The following is a 16,256-nucleotide window of genomic DNA, read 5'->3' as shown; positions in this document are numbered from 1 at the left end:
TAAATGTGAGCGTATTTGAAGGTCTGTTGGGAACGTAGGTGGTGTCCAGGGCTGTGGAGTTGAGTCAGAAGCTTTGGGTGGAGTAAGAGTTGGTAAAAATGTACCACCTTTTGCTTCCAGTTTCAAAAATAAAAATATATGGTAAAATTGAACATATATATATATATATATATATATATATATATTTTTTTTTTGGGGGGGGGGGTCCTGGATCTAAAGTTTTATATTGGTATTTTAAAATCATAGCAAAATATTTAAAGCCTATCGGTTAAAGTCAGAGGGTTGATGGACCAACTGCACAGCCCTGGTTGTACACATTACCCCTTCCACTGTTCACATCTGAAAGCTGTTATCAAAATTAAATGAATATTGATAGATCCACTACAGCAAGAGCCGAATGTGCAAAGGAATGAAAAATTTGAGTGTGGTATGGGTCATTGGCTCCTGACGATAAAGGAGACTGTGTTGCAACCAAACAAAAGATTGGGAATACAAGAAGAGGAAAGAGCAAAATGACCAGTGGACAAGCTGCAAACGGCAACACATTGAACAAAAGGAGAACCTGACTGATGCTAGCTTAACTGGAGGAAGATGAAGGAAGAGAAATAACCAAAAACTGCCGCCAGGAGCACCAGAAGAGAGGTCCTGAAACAGGTAATGCGCAGCATGCCAAGGTTGAAATCAATGGTTACAGCTAAGGAGAAGCAAGAGCAAGATGCCAGGATAATAAGGGTGATAAGTGAGAGGCTAGTGGCAGATAATGCAAGAAGGACAGGCTAACAGCTGAAAGAAAACGAGATGGGATTGATCGAACCTGGATGGAAACAGAAGCATTCAAGGGTCTAGGAGAGGAAAAGATATATACTTTGTGTACCATGCGTGTCGCATTTGAAACTATGATCAGTACCGTTAAGCCACAATTTGCATTAAGGGGCAGTCAAGATCACCAAAGAGGAGGAGAAAGGTGACTATTCTTCCTCCTTGAACAACTATGTTGAAGGAACTGCAGCATCACTAGGGACAGAAATGAAACATCAAAGGATCAAGATTGTTAGAACAACGAGAGATTTAAAACAGTAAATGGAAGAGAGCTTCCCTCCCAGAACTACACCTTCAAATTTTATTTGCTCTGATAGCAGAACTACAGAAACTGGCCAACTAAAGAAGAGAGAGAAGTGACAATAGAAGCCAGAGCCAAGTGACGGGGAATTGGGGGAAATCTTATAACTGATAACACTCTCCACTGCAGCTGCAACAGAACAATTTCTACAGCAGACTTTACAACAGGTAAATGCTGAAATAATGGATGACTGGCTATAATATAGGGGTTAGAAACCAGACTATGAAGGTCAGGTCTCCACCATGCCAACCATGATAGGGATGATATGTGGTTATAACCAAGATTCCAGCTTACCAGTCAACATATCTTACCCCTGAGCTGCACAGCACCCTCACTCGCAGAGTGTGAAAATCAAGTGATCTACAGTACTGGAGTTGCCGAAGCTTCACCCGTTTCTTGCTGGATACAGAATATAGAAGTCTGTCCAGCATTGGCTAGTTCCCCCCATGCTGGATTTGGCTAATTTTCTTTCATTTTGCCATTTGTGGGACACGGACTGTAGAAGTATCGGCCTCTGTTCCCAGTACTCTTGCCCAAGAAAACACCTCTGTTTCCATCCTATTTCTATTTTGGCATTCCCTGTGTCTATCCCATGCATTTTTACGAATTTGCTCACCATTTTTGATTCTACTGTTCCAGGCATCTACTACCCTCCATTGCCCCTGGTACAAATAAGTACCTGAATATATGTAAACCACTTTGAATGTAGTTGCAAAAACCTCAGAAAGGCGGTATATCAAGTCCCTTTTCCCTTTCCCTCTCTGAAGAAGTGTTTCTATGTCTCAACAATTTTTATTGATGATATAAGTACAATACAACCAAGAAACTCAACTTGTACCATATTAGTTAACATATCCATATCTCGAAAAGCTAACATTCAGCATTATCATCAACATTTTATTATATGTCCCCCCCTCCCCTCCTTCGTAACTCTGTTAACATCAAACTATTAACTCATCTATGTCCCCCATCCCACCCCTAAACCCCATCCCCTCTCTAAACCTTATAGTGAATAATAAGTTTTATTTAAAAATAATTATAGCAATAAAACAAACACTGGTAATCTTCCTCCCTCCCCTGCTGAGAAATATCCAGACCCCCAATTTCTATCAACAATGGATAGCCTCGTCTCATTGTACGCCCAAACTTTGGATATACGGCCCCCAGATGTCCAGAAACCTCTGTCGCCCAGGGAAGCTGCCTACACCCCTCCTTTCAAACAACATGAACTCATACAGTTTGTTCCGCCAGTGCCAAAAATCCGGGGGGGGGGGGGTCTCCACCACCCATTGGTTTAATATTAGCCTCTTGCCAATCAAAAAGGCTTTCCAAACCAATTGGCGGGCTGAACCACCTTGTAAAAGGAAGGCCTCATATTTGTCTAACAAAATTCCCGTAGGGGAACACGTGACTCGAATTCAAAAGGTCCGCCAGATACTGAACAATGGAGTCCCAAAAATGTCTCACCTTATAACAACTCCACAAACAATGAAAAAGAGACCCCGGAGCCCTCCCACACTTCCCACACAAAGGCGTGGATATCCCTCCCATCTTAAATACCTGAGCCTTTCTTAGGTCGGCCCTATGCAGAATACGATATTGGCATTCTCTTAAGTCCTGCATTGCCCGTCAGGCTTGGTATTCTGGTTGTCAAAGCATCAAAGTCTAAGGTGATATGCGGCCTTTCCAAGTCCCCTGCCCACCGCTGTTGAATACGCTCTCAATCCTTGGGCACTAGAGACTTCCCTAGCACCTTATGTAACCCAGAAATAGAAAGACTCTGTACTGAATGAAAAAACTGCCACAGAAGGCGACAGTGCCCAGAGCCCAAGGCCTCTTTTTCTAATGAGTCTACATAATGTTTCAACTGGGCATGGGCAAAAGCACGTCCCATATCGTAACCTAACCCCAGTGCTCCCAGATTCAACATTAAACCCTGTCGGTTCAACACATGCTCCAGCCTGGTTATCCCATGTTGCGCCCATATCTGAAAAACCACATTCTCCGAGCCCGGCCGGAACAGCAAGTTTCCCTGGATAGGCAGAAGATCTGAGGTGCACCGACTCAAACCAAACATCCGCATCATATCTTTCCAGAGACTCCGCATAGGGGTCACTAATATACTGGTACGCAAATCAGCTGGAAGCGACTTGCTGGGAGCCTGTAAAAGGAAGTGAAAATGGCAAGGTGCATAGTATTGACTTTCCAAACGTCTCCAGGTATAATCATCCCGAGCTAAGAACCAATCTCCAAGATAACGCAAAAGACAAGCCCAATTATACCGTCGTAAATCTGGTAAACCCAGGCCGCCTCCTCTCCATGTCCCTTGCAAAATGTGCAGCGGCAATTTTGCCTTCCTACCTCCCCAACAGAAACGTCTAATTGCCCTTTTCAACAGTCAGATCTCTTGCGCTCAAATAAATGGGCAGCAAATGTAACAGATATAACCATCTAGGGAATTCTACCATTCTGAACAACTGAATCCGCCCAGAAAGCGACAACGGCAAAGACTGCCAAGCGTGCAGTCTCTCCTTCGTGGCCCTCACCAATCTAGAACCATTTAGGTGATACAACTTGGGAGACTTTCATCGATATATGCAAGCCCAGGTATTTAAAGGATCCCTGCACCCATCGAAGAGGAAATTCCTCACCCTAATCCTGCCGTACTCCATCCGCCAACGATTTGCTATAATTGAGACGGAACCCCGCAAAATCTCCAAATTCATTAAAGAGCTCCAAAAGAGCTGTTAAAGAAGTGCGTGGCTCCGTAACATACACGAGCAAATCGTCTGCAAAAGCGGAGAGCAGAAACTCCGAATTTCCAACCTGTACACCCTTGATCACTGGGTGCTGTATAATTTCACGGATAAGAGGATCCAAGGATAATATGAACAAAAGAGGAGACAGGGGACACCCCGTTTCGTCCCTCTGAATCCGGAAGGATCCTGAGTGCTCTCCATTCACCCATACGTAGGCCCTCAGTTCCGAGTATAAAACCTTAATAGCCTCTAAGAAAAAGCCCTCAAAACCATAATATCTTAAGACGGCGAACAAATATGACCAGCTGACCCGGTCGAACGCCTTTTCCACATCAAAGCTGACTAAAAGCGAAGACAGGCGTTCCCGGGCCACAACCTCCAGAGAGGTCAAGATAGATCGAACATTTTTCACTGCTGTCCTCCCCCTCACAAAACCCACCTGGGACACCTCAACCAAGGACGGTAAGACTATTGCTAATCTATTGGCCAAGACTTTAGCGTATAGCTTCGCGTCCACGTTTATCAAAGAGAGGGGTCTGTAAGATTCGGGCTCCGCCGCGTTTTTCCCCTCTTTAGGCATCACAACAATTTGGGCCTCCTGAAATGTGCCAGAGAGTGCCTGTGTAGCCACCATCGAGTTGGACAGGGTCATTAACAGCATCTTGACCTGATCAAAAAACTGCTTATAGAACTCTATAACTGTAAACGGTGCATTCAGACTCTTCCTCTGTCGATCTGAGAGGCGGGGTAAAACCAAGTTATCCAAATACATAGTACTGTCCAACACAGCATCCTGGTCAGAGGCATACAGCGCTTCGTAAAACTGACCAAAAGTGTCCGCGATATCCCTAGCCTCTCTCATTATCCTCCCATCCTTAGCCTTCAACTGTACAATGCGATTAACACCCCCCTTTCTATGAAGCATCCTAGCCAGCAAGCGTCCTGCGTTATTACCATGTTGGAAAAGACGATATTTATAGTATAGCTGAGTCTTGACCGCCCTTTGATGTAATAATTCATTAAGCTCTTTCTGTGTCTCCAACAAAGCCGCCCTGCGTGCCACCGTAGGCAAGTGTCCATATTCTGTCCGCAGCCTCTGAACCAAAACTCCCAGATGGACAATTTCCCTGTCCCTCATTTCCCGTTTGTTCGCTGAATACGATATGATATCCCCTTGCAGTACGGCCTTTGCCGTTTCCCAGAATAGAGCAGGCTGATCTGCATGAGCTCCATTATGGTAAACGTAATCCTCCCATCTATCCAACAAATGCTTATGAAATTTCGAGTCCCTCACCAACTCCAAAGGGTATTTCCACATCCAAGTACCCGAGCCTCTCAGCTTGTCTTTTAACACCAGCCAAACCAAAGCATGGTCGGATACTGCATATGGATCGATCTCCGCCTGTTGCACCTGAGAAAATAAGGAACAAGAAACAAACATAATCAAGACGGGATTGAGAGCCATGTGCCCTGGAAAGATAGGTATAGTCCCTCTCAGACGAATGTAACATCTGCCACACATCAACCAGCGCCAGAGCTTTACACAAGGAAGATAGCGCTCTGCAACCCCCCCCCCCCCCCCCGAATTCTGGCCACCCGGAGTAGAGCGATCTACGAGAGGATCAAACACTAAATTGAAGTCTCCTCCTACAATCAGCTCCCCTTCTGCGTGCGGAGACAGTCTCTGAATCAGGGCCTAGACATAGACATTACAAAACACCAAAGGGCGGCCATTTATCTCCACTTTAGCCAAGACCCACCTACCCTCTGGATCAGCTCAGACGGAGTTGATCTGAAGCGGGATGCCTTTCCTAAAAAGGATCATCACCCCTGCCTTCCGACCCACCGCCGGGGCTTCCACTAAAGAGCCCACCCACCCTCTTTTAAATTTAGCATGTTCTCCCGAGGACAGGTGCGTCTCCTGAAGGAGAGCCACATCAGCCCTCTGCCTCTGCAACGCCTGTAGTACCTTATTGCGCTTAATGGGGAAGGAAAAACCCCCCACACACATTCCACGAAATTATTTTAAGTGATCCCATAAACCCAGTAATCATTTATTCTAATTATGCAAATCTCACCTAAAAACAAGAGGAGGCCCCCCCAGCCCTTAGGCCCCCCCCCCATCAGCCATTCAGTCCAAGAATTGCTCCTCCCCACTTCTCCCAGATATCTCTTCAGCCCCTCCCTCCCCGCTCACCCCCTGTATAACTCCTCATGGCTCCTAGAAAGCCAAATCACGCGAGCTCCCTCCTTACCTATGTTCAATCTCATTCCAGACATATCATTCACCCACTTATATCTAACCCATACAAATACTCATGATCCCATAATTCCTCCCTTACCACATAGCTCTCTACCATCTACCGATGCAGGAACCCCCATAAGCTAACATAATAGAACAACAGTCCCCCAGGTCCCCATCCCAAAACCAACCCAGCAACAGTGCAAATAACATATTGATTAATATAGTGCAAGAAAAACTCAGTGCGCTCACATGAACGCCTCGTTCCAGCCTCTCGCCAGGTACCAAAATCATTCAAACCCGTCAGGCTTTTGTACCAAGTTCCTTGTCTTCAAGACAGGGCTGCTCATGCTGGTCCCTCAGCCATCACAGCTTGTTGTGCAAACTTCGACGCTTCCTCTACCGTGTTGAAGGTTATCAATAGAAATCAAACAAAATAAAACATGGAAAAGAAAATAAGATGATACCTTTTTTATTGGGCATAACTTAATACATTTCTTGATTAGCTTTCGAAGGTTGCCCTTCTTCGTCAGATCGGAAATCAAGAACTGCTGGGACCCCTTGTACCAGATCTTCAGCCTTGCGGGGTAAAGCAGGGCGAATTGAACCTTTTTCTTAAACAGAAGTTGGCATACATCTCGATACACTCTCCGCTGCTGGGACACCGCCGTGGCAAAGTCTTAGAAACAGCGCACCACTGAGTTCTCATATTTCAGGTGCTCCAATTTCCTGAGCGCTTGAAATATCTCCTGTTTGTGAGCGAAGTTCAGCACTTTAAATATCACTACTCTGGGCCTCGGGTCATCTTTTCTCAGGGGCCCCAACCTGTTGGCGCATTCCACCCTCAGCGGGCCCGTTTCTAGTGTTAGTTGGAGCGTTTTAGGTAGCCAGGATTCCAGGAACGATCTCAGGTCAGCTTCCTTAATGGTTTCCGGAAGACCTATCATCCTGATATTACTCCTCCGCGCCCTGTTTTCAAGGTCCTCCAGTTTAGCCTCCAGGCGCTCCACCTTCTGTTTCAGGGCCTTGTCCGAGTTTTCCTGCCGTTGCACTAATTCTTCGACTTCTGACAGCCGTTGTTTGTATTGGGCAAACTCCATCTGAATGCCTCCCAGCTTGTCATCTATCCCCTGCAACTGTTCTGCGATCTTTTGCAGTTTCAGGTCTACGGAAGCCTCCACCATCGAGGAAACCTCTGCTGCTACTTCTGCAGCCCACGCGGAGCTCACCGTCGGAGGACTCCCGCTAACTGCGGCCACCATCTTGGGTTCAGGCACCCGGCTTCGCGTCCCCTCCCTTTTCCCCGATTTCGCCGCCATCTGCCTCTTTTGCTCACTTTTCGCCAGCACAAAAGCTGGCACGATGTCTCTCCTGCACTCGGGTGGTATTCACCAGTATACTGGTCGCGTTTTGCTGCTTTACTACTACTACTATTTAGCATTTCTATAGCGCTACAAGGCATACGCAGCGCTGTACAAACATAGAAGAAAGACAGTCCCTGCTCAAAGAGCTTACAATCTAATAGACAAAAAATAAATAAAGTAAGCAAATCAAATCAATTAATGTGAACGGGAAGGAAGAGAGGAGGGTAGGTGGAGGCGAGTGGTTACAAGTGGTTACGAGTCAAAAGCAGTGTTAAAGAGGTGGGTTTTCAGTCTAGATTTAAAGTTGGCCAAGGATGGGGCAAGACGTAAGGGCTCAGGAAGTTTATTCCAGGCGTAGGGTGCAGCGAGACAGAAGGCGCGAAGTCTGGAGTTGGCAGTAGTGGAGAAGGGAACAGATAAGAAGGATTTATCCATGGAGCGGAGTGCACGGGAAGGGGTGTAGGGAAGGACGAGTGTGGAGAGATACTGGGGAGCAGCAGAGTGAGTACATTTATAGGTTAGTAGAAGAAGTTTGAACAGGATGCGAAAACGGATAGGGAGCCAGTGAAGGGTCTTGAGGAGAGGGGTAGAATGAGTAAAGCGACCCTGGCGGAAGATGAGACGGGCAGCAGAGTTTTGAACTGACTGGAGAGGGGAGAGGTGACTAAGTGGGAGGCCAGCAAGAAGCAGATTGCAGTAGTCTAAACGAGAGGTGACAAGGGTGTGGATGAGGGTTTTGGTAGAGTGCTCGGAAAGAAAGAGGCGGATTTTACGGATGTTGTAAAGAAAGAAACGACAGGTCTTGGCGGTCTGCTGGATATGAGCAGAGAAGGAGAGAGAAGAGTCAAAGATGACCCCAAGGTTTCGAGCTGAGGAGACGGAGAATGAGAGAGCCATCAACAGAAATAGAAAACGGGGGGAGCGGGGAGGTGGGTTTGGGGGGGGAAAATGAGAAGCTCGGTTTTGGTCATATTTAATTTCAGGTGGCGTTGAGACATCCAGGCAGCAATGTCAGACAAGCACGCTGAAACTTTGGTTTGGATGCAAGGTGAGATATCAGGGGTAGAAAGGTAGATTTGGGAGTCATCAGCATAGAGGTGGTAGGAAAAGCCATGGGATGAGATTAATGAACCAAGGGAAGAAGTGTAGATAGAAAAGAGGAGGGGACCAAGAACAGAACCCTGAGGTACGCCGACAGGCAGAGGGATAGAAGTAGAAGAGGATCCACCAGAGTGAACACTAAAGGTGCGGAGGGAGAGGTAGGAAGAGAACCAGGAAAGGACAGAGCCCTGGAATCCAAGTGAGGACAGGGTATCGAGAAGTATGCTGTGATCGACAGTGTCAAAAGCAGCGGAAAGATCAAGAAGAATGAGGATGGAATATTGGCCTCTGGATTTAGCCAGTAATAGGTCATTGGAGACTTTAGTAAGCGCAGTTTCAGTTGAGTGGAGAGGGCGAAAACCAGATTGTAATGGGTCAAGAATAGCATGTGAGGAGAGAAAATCAAGGCAGCGGCGGTGAACAGCACGCTCAAGTAATTTGGAGAGAAAAGGAAGGAGGGAGATGGGTCGGTAATTAGAGGGACAAGTAGGGTCAAGTGAAGGCTTCTTAAGGAGAGGTGTGACCACAGCATGTTTAAAGGCAGCAGGGACAGTCGCAGTGGAAAGTGAGAGGTTGAGAATGTGACAGATAAAAGGAATAAGAGTAGGAGAGATGGCATTAAGAAGGTGGGTGGGAATGGGATCAGAGGAACAGGTGGTACATTTTGAGGAAGAAAGGAGAAGTGTAGTTTCCTCAATAGTAACTTCAGGAAAGGAGGAAAAGGAATGAGGGGAAGGAGAGAGAGGGGAACGGACTAGTGGAGGGAGAGCTGGTGAGGTAGAGAAAGCAAGGTTTAACAACTCAGGCAAGGAGGGGGAGCTCTGCACGACGACAGCCACTTTCTAGCCGTGCATCACGTGAACCCCCTAGATGAAGAGGTGTTTCTAAATGTTGCTTCTAAGTCTACCTCCCTGTAACCTCCATTCATGTGCTGTAATTCATCCATTTTGATACAGAAAGTGAAAGTGCCTTGGTGCTTTGTAGCTTTTACTACATGAGACGTGGGGTAAGGAATAATATATTGTAGAGGAATATATTCGAGTTATTCCCCAAGTTTTCCATGTCATCACTGTGACCCCTGACGCAGGTGCTAGTCACCGAAACACGGCCCGTGTCGGGTCTTTTTGTCAAGGCTCATTCATTAAAGAACTGTGTTCCATTTTTAAAGGCCCGTGGTGCTGTTTTTTTTGTTTGTAATTCTATTGCCCCCATGTTTCTGGAAGATGTTTGAATGTTCATACATTTAAGTACTTAAATGTCTGTATTGTATCACCTCTCTCTCTCTCTCTCTCTCTCATGGTATATGTATTCAAAGACCTCTAGTCTCTCATACATCTTACGGCACAACCCTTCCTCTGAAAAGCCTCGAGTCTTTTTATGCCTTTGAAGAGATATGGGTTCCAAAACTGGACAGTACTCCAAGTGGGCTCTCGCTAATGACTTGTACAGGGGCATGAACACCTTTGTTCTAGTTACGCCTCTCTCTGTGCAGCCTGGCATTTTTTGGGCAACAAGTTACCAGCTTGTCACATTGTAATTTATGCATCTCTCTATCAAAATATGGCAAACATCAGTTGATCGGACGGACAGACAATGCTATATCGGAATGACACTTCAGCAGCAGGACAATATAAGTTAATATTCCCTCTAAATTATTGATCACTCAGCTGCAGTCTGAAACTTGTTCACTATAATAGATGCCAATAGACCCTAATCATATGATTGTAATTAAAAACCCCATGTTGAGTCAGTCCAAGGTCCAAACTGCCCAGCATCCTGCCTCCAGTCCCAGTGTAGATCTGTTTCTCTAGCTTCTTTCCAGGGATGGAACGGTGACTTTTCCAAGCTGGTTAAGTTAAAGTATGGACATTTCCACCAGAAACTTCTTTTTTTAAATCCTGCAGTGTGGATTGCCTTGACTACAGCCTCTTTTGACAGATTCCACAACTTAATATGTGTGTGTGTGGGGGGGGGGGGGATATGTTTGAAATGTTTAAACTGGACAAACGAATGCTGAATAAGCCATTTCTGAGATGAGCCTAAATCTCAGTATAGCTTTGATTATAAGAAAGTTTCTGGTAACATCCTCACAACTGAATAATAATTTACCAAGTGCTGTCCAAAATGAAATTCTGATTTATTTGTATCACTTTCATCATGAAAATGTGGCAAACCAGACTCTGAACTGTTAGGAACGATAAATTGCCCGTCCTCCCACCAAGATCCACTAAGGAATATTCCAGGGTGATTCCCCGTCGCTGACCTTTTGTCTGGCAATATTTCACGGTCCGCATATGTTTTAACAACCTTTGATTGTTTTGTGTAATCTTCAGATTTAATCACCTTATTCATTCCAATTTCCAGCTCATTTATAAATATGTTAAACAGCACAGTCCCAGTACTGATACCTATGGCACTCCAGTGTTCACCCTCCTCCATTGAGAGAAATGACCATTTAAACCTACCCTCTGTTTTCTTTCCATTAATTTATTTGTTGCATTTGTACCCCACATTTTCCCACCTATTTGCAGGCTCAATGTGGCTTACATAGTACCATCAAAGGCGTTTGCCCAGTCGGTGGATAACAAATACAAAGTTGTATAATGATCGTATGAGGTATAAGTGGAGGGTCGGAATGGATGAAGATTGCGTGATGTCCTGTTCGATCATAGTCATGCTGTGTTGGTAGGTGAAGAGGGTTACGTGGGGTCGTTGGGGTAGGCCTTTTTGAAGAGGTAGGTTTTTAGTGATATCCTGAAGTTCAAGTGGTCGTGGATTGTTTTCACAGCTTTTGGGAGCCTATTCCATAGTTGTGCGCTTATGTAGGAGAAACCGGCTGCGTAAGTTGTTTTGTATTTCATTCCTTTGCAATTTGGGTAGTGTAGGTTTAGGTAGGATCTTGACGATCTGATTTTGTTTCTTATTGGTAACTGTCATGTATCCTGGGACTACGCCGTACATGATTTTGTGGACTAAGGTACAGATTTTGAAGGTGATCCGTACTTTGGGAGCCAGTGCAACTTTTCTCAGAGGATTTGGCACTTTTGAAGCGTGTTTTCCTAATCCACACCAGAACCTTGCCTTTTATGCCATGACTCTTTAATTTTCTCAGGAGTCTCTCGTGAGGAACTTTATCAAAAACTTTGTGAAAATCTAGATACTCTACATCAACTGGCTCACCTTTATCCACATGTTTATTCATGCCTTCAAAGAAATTAAGCAAGTTGGTGAATCAAGACTTCCGTTGACTCTGTCCCATTAAAGCATGTTTGTCTATGTGTTCTATAATTCTTTATAATAGTTTCTACTATTTTGCCCAGCACTGTTTCAAACAATAGGATGACTTGGTCTAGAGCAAAACATGAGCCTAGAACTAATACTGAAACTAAAGTTGGAAGCCTTTAATCAGCTTTTGGAATTGTAGTCAGGGTGAGGAAAAAATTTTTAAAAATTAGATGCAAGACAAGAAAACTCCATGTGTGTGAGATAAGGGTAAGAGAGAATGAATACAATAATATATAGATATAATCATATTTCCTTTATTGTGCAGCTAGGCTAGTCCAAACCATTGTGTTATAGCCCTTGACCAGCAGGTGGAGGTGGAGATAAAAACAACTTATGGTTGCAAGGTGCAGCCTGGAACCAGTCGGTATTTCTCTACCTGCAGCAGATGGTGCAGGTTGGACTGGTGCAACGGCTCAGGATGCCTGACCCCCCCCCCCCCCCCAAGGTCCCAGGCTATGGCTGGGGGGGGGGGGGTCTCTGTGGTAGGGTAAGAGGATTGTTCTAGGGATAGGTCCATGCACGCTTCCCTGGTTTATTTAAAAAAACAACAACCCACAGGTTACTATTCCTGGTGAGGAACAATCATGTAACAAAAGACAAAAATATCAAAGAACAAAAACAGTATCTGAATTTAAGAGAACTTGGAACAAGTACAGAGGCTCTCTAAGGGCGTATTAGAGAGAGTTGATGGCATGGATGGGTAGGCTGTCTGGTCTTTATATGCCATTTTCAAATAATCTCCAAAAGGGTTGGGGTCTGCTGACAAAAGGCCTGGACATTATAGAAGACATGAATCCTTTTTGGCTTATGACCTGGCCCTTGGAAGGCAGTGCTTGAAATAAGGGGCTACCTGGAATCAGTAGTGGAGACCCTTTTGCAATCTTGGAAGCCCTCTACCACTACTACTACTACTATTTAGCATTTCTATAGCGCTACAAGGCGTACGCAGCGCTGCACAAACATAGAAGAAAGACAGTCCCTGCTCAAAGAGCTTACAATCTAATAGAAAAAAAAAATACATAAAGTAAGCAAATCAAATCAATTAATGTGAACGGGAAGGAAGAGAGGAGGGTAGGTGGAGGCGAGTGGTTACGAGTCAAAAGCAATGTTAAAGAGGTGGGCTTTCAGTCTAGATTTAAAGGTGGCCAAGGGTGGGGCAAGACGTAGGGGCTCAGGAAGTTTATTCCAGGCGTAGGGTGCAGCGAGACAGAAGGCGCGAAGTCTGAAGTTGGCAGTAGATAAGGATTTATTCATGGAGCGGAGTGCACAGGAAGGGGTGTAGGGAAGGACGAGTGTGGAGAGATACTGGGGAGCAGCAGAGTGAGTACATTTATAGGTTAGTAGAAGAAGTTTGAACAGGATGCGAAAACGGATAGGGAGCCAGTGAAGGGTCTTGAGGAGAGGGGTAGTATGAGTAAAGCGACCCTGGCGGAAGACGAGACGGGGAGCAGAGTTTAGAACCGACTGGAGAGGGGAGAGGTGACTAAGTGGGAGACCAGCAAGAAGCAGATTGCAGTAGTCTAAACAAGAGGTGACAAGGCTTATATCAGGGTTTGGAAGATCTTTAAGGCTTGGTGTGTGAGGTAGGATATCTCACCTTGGACAGCAGAGTTACTCTCTTTTTTTTCCAAGCTTGGTTCTCAACTCCTTGAAGATTCAGGGTTGCAGTTCTTGCGTTTGGGGTGATGTTCAGGGTAATTCTATTTTGAGAAGAGTCGAACATCTCCACTGCTAAGGGAGGTATTGCCGCAGTGGCACCTGAATTTGGTCTTGAGAGCCTTGGTTGGCCCTCCCATTGAGCCCTTCAAGCACATTTCGGTGAAAGATGTTTCCTTGAAGACTGCCTTTATGTGGCGATCTGTTTTTGCTGCAGGATTTCCAGGCTCTCTTGCAGGGATCTTTTCTGGTACTTTTGCTTTTTGTTTATTATACTGTTTTCTTTGCATGCACATTAAAGCAGTTTATATAAAAATAATATAATCTAAAAACAGTGATCCAGAAAGGAATGCCAACAATTAGATAACATCTAAGCTACCAGTAACAATCAAGCAGGTATCAAACACACAACACAAACATACATAATGCTCATCTGCAATCCCTGCTGCAGAAACCGTCTAAGCCTAAGTATTATAGGCCTATTGAAAAATAGGTTTTTTAAAATGGTCAAAAGTATGTCTCCAGCCGCTAGTATTGTGGGAGTGAGACCCATAGTGCAGAAAAAAAAAAATAGAAAGCACATGATCTAATCTATTAGTAATTTTCACAAGACTGTAGTTTTATTTACTATGTAAGCCGCATTGAACCTGCTAGATGTGGGAAAGTGCGGGGTACAAATGTCATAAATAAATAAATTAGTAAATTTAAAACAAATCGGTGCAAATTTTTCTTCACCCAACGCATAATTAAACTCTGGAATTCGTTGCCGGAGAACGTGGTGAAGGAGGTTAAAAAGGGGTTAGACGGTTTCCTAAGGGACAAGTCCATAAACCACTACTAAATGGACTTGGGAAAAATCCACAATTCCAGGAATAACGTATAGAATATACATTTGGGAAGTTTGCCAGGTGCCCTTGATTGGCCGCTGACATGGACCCTGGGCTCGATGGACCCTTGATGGAGCTGGGCTCGATGGACCCTTGGTCTTTTCCCAGTGTGGCATTACTTATGTATTTATTTAGTGAACAAAAGATTGTGTCGCTTCACATGGTTCCCTCCTTTTTGCTGAAGGTGGTCTCTGCATTATCTGTGAAACGTGGTTTCCTTACTGGTCTTCACTCCGTCATCAAAGACAAGTTCTGTTTATGTTTATTAAAACTAAATTGAACGCTGCAGAAAAGTCAAGAGAGACAGCAAGTACTGTCTTATCTTGGTCAACCTAGGAGTGGGCATCACTAAGAAGTGCTATTATGACTGTCAGTGCTAAAATGCCATCTGAAACCATAATCAGGACTTGAATAGGGCGTCGTGCTTAGAAGATCAGATTGCTTATTTGTGCTGTTTCACAGGCCATACAAAAGGAGAGTTGGCCTCTAAAGCATTAGTTTACTTAATGGATTGAGGCAACCTATGTTTTGACAAATAAAGTGGTTCTAGTCAGGCTTAGGATTCATTTAGGCAGAATATCAAGTGATTTCTCTGGAGGCAGCTTGGACCTCTGGACAATTAACAAGGAAGTTTAATTCACCTTATTTTCTTTCCTTGAATCCCTGGAAGGTTTTGGTTTGGGGATTGTCTGTGTAGAAGCTGTGTGTACTGTGGTCTCTGTTTATTTTTCTGCCTCCTTTCACATTCTGGGCTTTGTTTAGTTTCCTTGGTAGCATCAGTTTGTTGGTGTGTCCTGCAGAATTAATCTTGGTTTGGGGTAAAAGAATACTGACTGGCTCCAGGCTATATCTTATCTAGTATTGTGGGAGTGAGACCCATAGTGCAGAAAAAAAATAGAAAGCACATGATCTAACCTATTAGTAATTTTCAGAAGACTCTGTAGTTTTATTTACTATGTAAGCCGCATTGAACCTGCTAGATGTGGGAAAGTGCGGGGTACAAATGTCATAAATAAATAAAATCTTATACTGGTAATGCTTTCAGAAGCTGCCTCTGCCTCTACCCCCTCCCCCCCCCAAAAAAAATTAAAATCTGGTTGGGGGATATAACCCACTGGTTTGGACTGATCTAATGGGACTCAAAGTAAATTAACAGGTAAGATTAAATTTCAACATTGCCTGTATCATACAGTGTAGGGAAGAAAGACCATCCCTGGTATTTCTGTCTCACCGTATCACACACTACAGGGAATAACGACATCCCCAGGCATTTTCATCCCTTCTATTCTGATTATCACATACTATAGGCACTAAAGACCATCCCTGCTATCTCACTATATCACACATTGTAGGGAATAATAAAGTGTACCCCAGACATGACCATTCCAGGCATTTCTATCTCACTATATCACTGCAGGCAATATTGACCATCCCCAGACACTCGTATCTCTTCTGTCTCGCAAAGTGAGGTACTAAAGACCATCCCCGTGCATTCATCTTCCTTCTGGGTAGTAATAATAAAGACCCTATGCAAGAACTTATATCCTTTTGTTTTGTATCGTAGTGTCAAACCAGCTTGAACTGGTCTGCAAGAAAGTGGTACCATAGCATCAGCAGGGGAACTTTTCCCTCTTATTTTCCATCTGGAGCATTGAGGCTGTCAATTCCTTAAAAAGCAAGCCCAGCCCTAGGGACATTACTACTGCCCTTCTACAAACTTTCAGTTATGAGCCAAATTCACTTCCACATATTTTTCACATTACACAGCCCCTCTTCCCCTCCTCTTTGTCAGCTGCAGTCTCCTCCTCTCTCTTCAGGAAGCCCCCTCTCCAGTTGCATCCT

This window comes from Microcaecilia unicolor, chromosome 3 (genome assembly GCF_901765095.1).
Source record: "Microcaecilia unicolor chromosome 3, aMicUni1.1, whole genome shotgun sequence".
Lineage (NCBI taxonomy): Eukaryota > Metazoa > Chordata > Amphibia > Gymnophiona > Siphonopidae > Microcaecilia > Microcaecilia unicolor.
Note: the sequence above shows the minus strand (reverse complement) of the source record.